Raw genomic sequence first — 7,202 nt, forward strand, 5'->3', positions numbered from 1 at the left:
GCCCCACCTGCTTCTGACACCAGGTCCTGCCGGAGCCTCCGGATATGCTGGCCACTGTGTGCATCACATTCAGGCACAGTGGTGGGCGAGAGAGCGGCCCCCAAAGGAATCCTGGTACTAATGTCTGAAACCTGAGAATGTTCTCTCATGCGGTGATGAAGGTGAATCCTGAGGACTACCCAGGTGGGCCCTAAGTGCCACCACCTGCATCGGCAGATGAGGGGTGCAGAGGCTGAAGGCCCTGGAGCAGGATGCTGCACACCCATATGGGAGGAGGCAGCGCCAGGGAACAAGGCGTGCAAGGCCCGCAGCTCTGGGCACCTGAATGGGCCATGAGGGACTCTCCTGGAGCAAACACTGTGGCCTCAGCCCATGGCTCCTGCCCTCCAGAGCTGTGGGAGAGTGTATCATTTTCCGGCCCCAGGTGTGTGGTCAGGGTCACAGCGGCCACGGGACACACACAGGCACCTTCCTCAGCTCTGACCCAGAGGGAAATGTCATTTCCTCACGAAAACGCCGCCTGGTTTCTAGGATGCCAAAGTTCCCTCTGTCAGGGGCTCTCGGGGCACCCCATGTCCTCTCTTCATAGAAATCACCCCGGTGTCTCTCCCTGCAGTTACCTTGTGGTTATTTGACTTGCAGTCCTCACTAGGCTGCAAATTCCATGAGGGCAGGAACTGTGGGCTGGACTCACATCACTGCACCAGCAGCAGGACCTGGCCAAGCCCCCACAGCAGGCGCTCAAGAAATGCTTGTCTCTGAATGACATAAGCAAAGTATTCTCCAGCCAGCCAGCCATCCGTCCGTCCATCTGTCCTGGTCAAGGGCTGATCCTGTAGGATTCCCTAACTGGCCTCCATGGGACTCAGCCAAGAGTAAAAGCATGAAGTGGGGGTGTGGACTTGAGACTGGGAGCCACATGAGAGTCTATACACCAAAGTTTAACACCCACTGGGAAATTTTCACTGGAGTATTTCAGATGAAATTTAAAAGTGCACTTTGTTGAATAAACACAGGCTTGATTAAACCATTCCAACCTATACTTCGTTTCTTTGGCAGATTCTTTTCCTCCCAAAATAATTGGTTGATGTATTCAAAAGTGAACACTGGCTCTACTTAGAGGGCCACTTTGCATTGTGTAGAAGCTGAGATGGGGAGAAAAAGAGGCAATGGGAAGAATTTCCATCTTTGTGCTTAGGAAGGACAGAGAACAGAAACCCGTCAAGGGTCCAAACAGACCACAACTGCCTTCTTGAAGGGCCAGTGCAGAATTCTGAGGATTTTACTGTTCCACCTGTTCTGGGTCTCTCTCTAATTGCGATCTAAGACTTAAGATGCCGTAAGGCTTTAAGACTTGCCCTTTGTCTTAGACAATCCTGGGCATGGGAAGGAAAACGTGGGTGGGGCATCAGGACTCCCAGAGGCACAAAGCCTAATGGGTTATTTTTCCAACTGAATCTCCCCTGCAGCCCACCCTGAGGTGGGGAATTACTGTCACTCATTCAAAGAATGACATCAACCGCTTAATGACAAAAGAATTCTGTGGGCAAGCAGCTCTCCCAAGAGGCTGATTTGTGCCTGAGCGTGTCTGAGTTCTGGTCCCTCCAGGCTGCCGCTGTGGGTGCATGGAACAGCACAGCCCTGACACCTGAGCCACACCCCTGACTGTGTGCTCCTCTGAGTGTAAATGCAGTGACAGCTGGGACGGAAGAGGCCACCTCTGCTAGAGCTCAGATACAGCTTTCCTGAACTCTCTCCTCACTACCTAGATGGCATCTGAAGCCTGAATTAGCTTCTAAAAATAGCAAGTCACTCCGACGGTGCCTCAGGCAATTAGTCAAAGTAGCACTGACAAGAAGGTGGCCGATCCCAAGCGTGGCCCTGTGTGGACAGCAGCTGTGAGTGGCACTCATCAGGCAGAGCCTGTGACCTCAGACATTCTTACCACACAATGGGATGTGCCCAGCAGACACAACTCCCTGCAAGGGCGCACACACGATCCTGCTAGGAAATTCCCCAAGGAGTCCCATGGGAGCGAGAGCCCCAGGCTACAGTTCAAACATCACCAGCACTTTGCTCCATGGGTGTGGTGTTAAGAAACCTAAATTGGTGGTGAAAGATAAGACGGCGTTTGCTACAGCGTTAAGGTAGAAAAAAGCCACTGACTTCTCTGTGAGAACCACCTTGCTCTGTGAATCTGCATGGAGGCCAGTCTTCCCATGACTGGTATCCCTCACGGCAGTCGAGCCTCTGCTGATGTCGGTGCCCAGACGCGGCAGGGGGTGGGGGTCCCGTCTCTCCTACAGCAAGGGACCTGCAGCAAAGCACAGCTGCTGGCCGGGGTAGTGCTGCACCGCGTGCGGGGTGCGAGGGTGGAATCACGTGTGGACATCTACACGGTGCTAAAGTAGAGTAAAGCCAGTGATGGCCAGACCCTAACAGCATTCACTGAACAGGAGTCAAGCGTGGGGCCCAAGGAAGTCCAGGGAACGAGCCGTTGCCAACCTCTGCAAAGCCAGCACATCACCAGGGAACGCAACAGGGAGAAGCCCAGGAGAGAGATGGCCCTCAGCTCGAGTGGGAGGCACAGGAGGCAGCAGCCAACCTCATGGCCCCTCCGCTCCCTTCCCTGGAATGGAACTCAGTTCCAAAGGAAGAACCCAGAACAGAACTGCTGTTTTCCGAGGTTCTGTGCCAAGCTGAACTAAGAAGTCTCCAACTGGGCAAGGAGTTTTCATCGCAAACTCTGGAGCTGGTTTGGATGTCAACATCTAAGGTAAAGGCCAGTGGCTGCTCTTCAGGAGGCACCAGGCGGCCAAGCCACTGATGTGACCCCACGTGCCAAGAGAGCCACCATCCCGTTTGCAGCTGAGGACCTTCTCTGGGTCAGTTTATCAGGGACAGGAGGGCCCACCATGCGGGTGTCAGCACCAGGCCCATGACTGGAAGAATCCACTCCTCCCAAAGCACATGTTGGTGAAACTGCCTGCCCAACAGGGCATGATTACGGCACTCTAAAGAACCTCTAGTCTCACCAGGAAGGCTGGGGTTCCATGGAGCAGACCCTGGGGGCACGCTCACCTCTGGCACTTCCTAAAAGCAAGCCACTTCCTAAAAAGAAGCCACTTCCTTAAAAAAGCCACTTCCTAAAAATAAAAACCACTCACCTCTGGCACTTCCTGAACCTGCCTTCCCACAGGTGCTCAGGGATGTCCCTGCGCCAGCCCCATCCACCCAGGACGGCGGCAGGGCTCAGGCAGCCAGCACCTGGGCAGCTGGCGAAGCAACCCCGGGGTGAAAACGTCATCCCAGGCACCACTTCCTGGAGCCCCTCAGCAGGAAAAACAGAGGCGGGACAGAACCGAGGGCTGACTTGAGGCTGGGGAGCCACAGACCCGGACAGCTCAATCATCGGACACGCTCTGCTGTGGACAGAGCCCAGCCCAGGGAGAGGCCAGCACCGAGACCCTCGTGCCGGCTCCACGGGCCAGCGTCCTCCAGGGCTGCAAGTTTGTGGTCACAGCTTCAGAATCAAGTTTCAGAATCTTCTGGAATCAAAGACACACCAAACTGTAAAGCTGCCAGGACAGCAGGGCCCAGGAGCAGGCTCAGGGGAGGACCAGGTAGAAACCCCACACACAGCACACACGTGTGCATGCTTGCTCCACACATGCCACCCCTTCACCCAATACTATACAGGCAAATGCATCTATGCGCTCCATACACACCCTCAAATACACTCACCAAATGTGGTGCGTGTACACACTCCACGTGCCCTCAAATAGACATGACACACGCATGAACATGCTCACTCCACACCTGCTAAATACACTCACCACACACGCACAAACGTGACACACACGTGCACACTCATTCCAGACATCACACCCCTCACCAAGTACACAGGCGCACACATCCCCAAGTCCAGAACCCGCAGACTCCACAAGCTTTGGTTTCCCCCACTGTTTCTCTCATCACATGCGATCCACACACAGGTGTCACTTACTGACATCTAACACCCGGGGAGGCCCTTAGACAGAACTGCAGTCACAAGTCGGCTTCATTCAGGCATGCATCCTCGGCCTCCTGAAGCCACCTCCTGTCCCCACGGGGAGGGGGGCCGAGACCGCAGACGTCCCTGGGCTTACAGATCCCCAGGCTGGCCACCCAGTAAAATCAGGAGGGCTCGGCCACGGCTGGCCCTGGAGGGAGACGGGTACTGGCTCAGGTATGCGGAACACGGGTCCTCATTTCCATACGGTGTCACCTACGACAGCGTCAGGTGAAAGCCAGTGGTTTGGCATTCCTGGGATAGACAGTCCTGGAATTACAAGGGAAGCTTTTTACTTCTCCCCTCTGAACACACGAGGTCCATGGTCCCGCCTCTGCCTCACATCTAACCCTGGGAGGGAATCAGAATCGGTGACTCCTTGTCCACCTGAGTACCACCCAAGAGGACCCACACACCTGCTGCGACAGCAGCACCGCACCTGGTCCGCAGGGGAGCAAAGCAAATCCCACCATTTGACTAAAACTGGATTACCCCGACACTGGCAGCCTGCAGTGTCTATATATCGTCAAGCCCCCACATCTGCGGCGCCACCTGCAGGAGGAACACAAGCCCTTAGTCCCGGGTTCTCACGATGGCCTATGAGGTGGATGCTGGCACCTGCTCAGCTCCCAGTGGAGAGGAGAGGAGAGAAGGCCAGGATCAGAGCTGGCGTGTCAGGAGGGTCAGGGTTCAAACCCCATCCGCCTCACAAAGCAGTCCTGACCATTCGAGTGACTTCTATCATCAGCCTTAAAATCTACCACAGTTACCAGTAATTCTGAGTGCTGTTCCTTCTGACGTCATAAGCAAACATTTTGTTAGAAAGATTCTGCCAAATCTGCTTTCAAAATCCTACGTTAGGAAATGTCTAATGACACTCTGAGCTATGAAATAAAGCACATATTTAAATGAATCCCAAAATGACTAGCACGAAGGAAGTTGTAACTTGAAGTGAAAAATATCCTCTTAATGACATCAGCCAGAATTATCTTCAATCATTACTGATCCCATATGATTAATGAACTATACAGCATCATCTACAGATATGAACTTAAAATCATTAGCTGAATGCACATTTCAGCACAACCAAAATTCTGCTTTCATAAGCAGCACGGGCATCTCTGGAGAGGATTTTAATTGGGACTGAGAGGATTTTAATTGGGACTACAAGGCGCACGATGGTGGCAAGAGGTTTCATGCCAGCTGTTCTCCAAGGTGCAACACAGACACACCACTAACCTCGAAGACACCCCTTTGTAACGAGACGAGAGATGAGAGACGATGTGGACAGAATACTGTAAATATTTGAAAAGGAGAAACAATGCAAGGAAAGAATCTTATCAGTTATACCCTTTACACTCTTAGAAAAAACCAATTTCTCTTTTGGGATGATTAAATAAGAAAATGACATTTCTGTTTTTTTCTTTTTTTACATTTTTCTTTCTGAGACAAAGTCGTGGCTCTGTCGCCAAGACTGGAGTACAGTGGAGCAATCACAGCTCACTGTAGCCTGAAGTGACCTTCCCACCTCAGACTCCAGAGTAGCAGGGACCACAGGCACACACCACCATACCCAGCTAATTTTTCTGTTATAGAGATGGGGTGTCTTGCTATGTTGTCCAGGCTGGTCTTGACCTCCTTGGGCTCAAGTGATCCTCCTGCCTTGGCCTCCCCAAGTGCTGCGATTACAGGCATAAGCCAATGTGCCCAACCTTTTTCTTAATCCTGTAACAATTATCCCGCATTCAGAGAAAGGATAACTACTAGTGAGAAGAAACTTGGTGAAGCAATCTGTTGATATGAAAACAAAATGGTACCAATTCCTCATTTTTAAATTGGAGTTTGAAACTGTTAACATGCCAAGCAAAAGTGACAGCTCAAATCAGGTTTTACATAGAAGTCCAATAGATGATGATTCCCATTGTATGTTTAGTTCTAGATTTTAGAAAGTCAGTCATAGCCAACTTCTCCAGTTTTGTTGCCATAGACCCAAGATTAAACCAAAAGGTGTGTGCGAACATGCCTCAGGGTGCAGCAGGGAACCCCATGCCCACCCAGCATGCATATGCAGAAATATTTTGCCCAAATCTATTTTCCAACATATACTTAAAGAGGTCCCAGATATACTTTTCTCTCTCCCCACAAAGTATGTGAGGTCAAGTTTATCCTAGTATTCGATAAAAAGGCTCACGTGAAAAAGGTAACAGCGACGCTCAGGCGACCCACACAGGCCCCGGCAGACGATCTAGCAGAAGGGACGCGGCACAGGCAGGGCTGTGGGGTGCACCCTTGCTAACCTCACGGTGCAAGCACCCGAGGCTCTACCGATTCCATTCTCAGAGTTAGTGGAAAACTCCATCCTAGCACTGGGATGCTCTGTGTTGCTAGATGTACCTGGCTTTAAAGAGATGCATGAACTGTCCTTACTCTACACACGAGACTCACTAGGAGATACTTTCAGATTTAGCCTAAGCGCACGATGTTTTATCGGAAAATAGACATCCCAGCAAATGCATTTCTGTAAGATTCTCTACCTCTTTTCACTGGGGGCGGGGGGAGGGGGGAGGGAGGGAAGGTAACTTGCCTCCAAGGGTTGGAGACAAAGCCGTTACTGCGGACATGAGTGCTGCCCACCCCGGGAACCGCTGCGCCACGAGGCACGGCCGTGCACCCCGGACGCAGGAGTAGCACACGAGGCTAGCACAGGCTGACGCCAGCCCTCTCCAGAAGCAGGCCTATCCTTCCCTCCTCCCTCAGCCCCCCAGGCTCCCTCCAGGCCTCAGTGGCTGCCGACAGGGCAGAGGCCACAACTAGAGGCGGCTCTCAACTCCACCAGGGACAGGAGCTCCAGACGCTGGGGACTCCGCTGCTGCCCTTCCGTGCCCACCTCCCTCTGGTCCGCCCTTCTCACAGGAGCCAGGCGTGGCCACTTTGACCCTCTGCCCTTCTGTGGCTCCTACGAAAACCAGTCCAGCAAGCCCAGGCTGCCTCCCACGCCAGGGATGCCCGGCACAGGCCACATGTCCTCCTTCCAAGCTCCTGGGGCAAGAAGGCTCTTGCGGTATTTCACTTTCTGACTGATCATCCCCAGCCTGAAATCCAAAGTGCTCTGAAGAGCATTTCCTTCGAGAGTGTCCTGAGGGAGAGCTTG

This window comes from Piliocolobus tephrosceles, chromosome 2, assembly GCF_002776525.5.
Source record: "Piliocolobus tephrosceles isolate RC106 chromosome 2, ASM277652v3, whole genome shotgun sequence".
In the NCBI taxonomy this organism is placed as follows: Eukaryota; Metazoa; Chordata; class Mammalia; order Primates; family Cercopithecidae; genus Piliocolobus; species Piliocolobus tephrosceles.